The 3,302-nt window shown below is 44.0% G+C and overlaps 1 pseudogene; it reads left to right on the top strand.

Annotated features, from left to right (window-relative positions):
• The first annotated feature begins 971 nt into the window (after positions 1-971).
• On the top strand, positions 972-2,044 carry LOC119954016 (annotated as a pseudogene).
• Positions 2,045-3,302: the final 1,258 nt, after the last annotated feature.

The following is a 3,302-nucleotide window of genomic DNA, read 5'->3' as shown; positions in this document are numbered from 1 at the left end:
CTTTGCCATTGCAGAATTTGCTGACAATTCTGACTCCAAGACCTAGGCACATGATCTTCCTGATACTTCCACAATGTACAATGCTGGATTGTTCGAAGTGCCAATGTTCTGAGGCAGCGTTTCCCAAACGAGGTCCATGGAACTTGAGGGTTCCACGGGAGTCACCAAGGGGTTCTGCGGAAGGAACCGTTGTAAATTTGGAAAAAACGGGCGTGATTTTCACCTTGAGTTGGATATTGATAGCTGCACTAGTCCGCTTATCAGCAGCCAATGTACTGAGTAGCCGGCCTCTGATTGGATGAGCTGAAACAAGCAGCAAAGTGACCATTGTAGCCCCGATGTGGAGATGCCGGAGGTGGACTGGGGTGAGCACAGTAAGAAGTCTTACAACACCAGGTTAAAGTCCAACAGGTTTGTTTCAAACATGAGCTTTCGGAGCACTGCTCCTTCCTCAGGTGAATCTTGAGGAAGGAGCAGTGCTCCGAAAGCTCGTGTTTGAAACAAACCTGTTGGACTTTAACCTGGTGTTGTAAGACTTCTTATTGTAGCCCCAAGCAGGTGCGAGCATGGCTGAGAGCAAGCAGCAAAGCAAAGCAAGAAGCGGAGAGAAAACCGGGGAGATGAGCGAAGGAAGCGACTGGGCAAAGGCAAGTGGCAGGGAAAAGGCTGAGCGATGGCAAACAGAGCGGCTGAACAAAGGCCTAGCAAATGACAGAGCGGGAAGTGGAGCGGACGTTGGAGTGGATGGTGAATAGTGGAGCACGAGGCGGAGCGGGTGAGATTGGAAAGGCGAGCGATCGGCAGAGAGAGAGGGAGGGTGCGCCATCGAGAGAGGGGAGAAGAGGGCCACAGAGACAGGGGAAGAGTGGGCAATCCAGAGTGAGGGCCTTGGGGTCAGTATCACTGGGAGGGGCCTTGGAGAGAGGACTACAAGGGGAGGTCCTTGGAGAGAGGGTCATGGTGAGAGGACCATGGAGAGAGCTCCTTGCAGAGAATGCTATGGAGAGAGTTGGGAAAAATATGTTGACATATGAAGTAATGGCACCAAGGCATTGCTGAGCAAGACAGCAGGTATTGTAGTATGGATCAAAGCTGAAGCACCGCATGACAGGAGCAGTCACTGTGTCCTCCACAGACATACACCCACATTAGAAAGATGCCTACACCTCTAAAATATGTGCTGGATGGAGCAGTGCAAATAATCAATTGCATTAAAACTCGGCCGCTGAATTAAGACTATTTAAAATTCTGTGTTACAAAATGGGCAGTGAGCACGTAGCGCTGTTCCTACGTACAGAGGTGAGATGGCTGACACGAGGCAAGGTGGTCATGAGGCTTTTCAGCTTAGTTGTGAAGTCTTAGTGATCTGTGTGGATCACAAATTCCAACTTTCTGAGCATTTGACAAATACCCCATGACTTCTGAGACGTGCATAGACTGCGGGTATTTTTACAAAGCTGAATCTGTCATTTCAAGGGAAGGATGTCATCATTTCTGCTGCAAAAGGGAAGGTTTCATCGTTGTTGTGGAAATTTTATTTTGAACTTTGCACACAGAAAACGTCGACTGCTTTCCGGCACTAAATGACATCCTCACTGAAGTTAATTCAGTCCCCACTGAAAATATTTTCAGTGAAGTGACACAGCACCTGCAGAACTTGCACTCTTCTTTGTTGAAATATGTTCCTCCGTCAAATGACTACAATACCTGAGTATGCAACCCATTTGCGCAAGCAGCCAAGTCCACATTATCAGTGCACGATTAGGAGAGCATTATTGACATGGCTTTTGACTCCACACTAAAACAACGCTTCAGCAAACTGAATTTCTGGAGCAGCTTAATGCACGAGCACCCACATGTGACAAAGGAAGCAGTCTGTGAGCTCCTTCCTCGCGCCACAGTACATTTGTGTGTAAGTGTTTCTTCTCGATAGACCATGAGCAGACTGAATGCCACCCCTGATATAAGAATCCAATTCTCCAGCATAACCCCTAATATCAAACAAATCTGTGAGTGAAAGAAACAGCATTACTCGTCATACTAAAATTACAAGAAGGTCAGACTTGTGTTCTTTGATGAATAAAATAACACTTTTGTGATAATAAATGCATACATACAGATGGATAACAGCTCCTATAAATTTGCTTCTGCAATTCAAATTTGTATCATAATAAGACTGTTTGGGGCTCCTCCCATGCTCTTGGGAGGTCAAAGGGTTCCATGCCCAGAAACGTTTGGGAAACCCTATCCTAAGGTGATGGTAAATCAACTATTTTTATGAGGATAATTTTCAGCACCAAATCAGGCCACTTGCTACATCAAGACTCCCAATTCTTCAGCATCAATGGGAGAAACCATAATTTCCATTCATGCAACATCTTTTAATAGACTGAAATGTTCCAACTTCACAGGAGCATTATCTAAGGGGATATTAGACAAATAGCCATCAGGTTGGTCAAAGAGATAGGTTTTAGTAAGCAGCTTGGAGCGAGAGTGTCTATTGAACCATTGCAAGCAATAAATGCACTTTTCTATCGCTGATAAAACTTCCCATTTTTAATTTGAACGGCAGCCCTTTAAGGATTACTTCAGTGTCACATTTTTCACTCCTCAGCCAAGTAGTCGTGGCACCAGGGCCCTTTGGGTATCTTTTTCCTGTGCCCATGTCCTGTTCAGAAAAGGGGATGAGGCTTACATGCAAAAGTCAAGTAAAAGTTCCCACTGAGCAACAGGGGCAGGTACGTCCACATTATCTGCAACCCCAATTCGGAGCTACAAAAAATGTTGAAAAATGAAATGAGAATCCCAAGAATAACTGTATCAGCATTGGTCGATTGCATTACGGGGAGCAAATATTCAGTCTCCTTCTTCCAATGATGCAGCCAATTCCACCCGCAAACTAGCTCAAACCAGCTTTACTGCATCAATTACCATGATGCTCGCCATCAGCCTCACAGCTTCCAGGAACAGATGTGACATTGACTTTGTACCTACATAAGCCTGAACAACAAGTGAAACTTCACAACCAGAAGATTTTGCATAATGAAGCCACAGCCATTTATTATTTGACTGTAATTTCTCAAAAGTAGCATGAACAGATGGTATGTAAAGTATGTGGTTAATTGAATCATATAACTAACACCCTTGAGAAATAGATTTTGTTATGTGTAGCAGATTTGTTTTTATTAATATTGGCAAAATAATGTGTCCACTTGTATTATAATAGAATTAAAAAACAAAGAATACTTATCAATGGCATTTTGACGGAAAGTTTAATATGCGTTAATCATATTGTTACGTTG

This window comes from Scyliorhinus canicula, chromosome 19, assembly GCF_902713615.1.
Source record: "Scyliorhinus canicula chromosome 19, sScyCan1.1, whole genome shotgun sequence".
NCBI classification, from domain to species: domain Eukaryota; kingdom Metazoa; phylum Chordata; class Chondrichthyes; order Carcharhiniformes; family Scyliorhinidae; genus Scyliorhinus; species Scyliorhinus canicula.
This window is presented reverse-complemented; position numbering and strand designations above follow the sequence as displayed.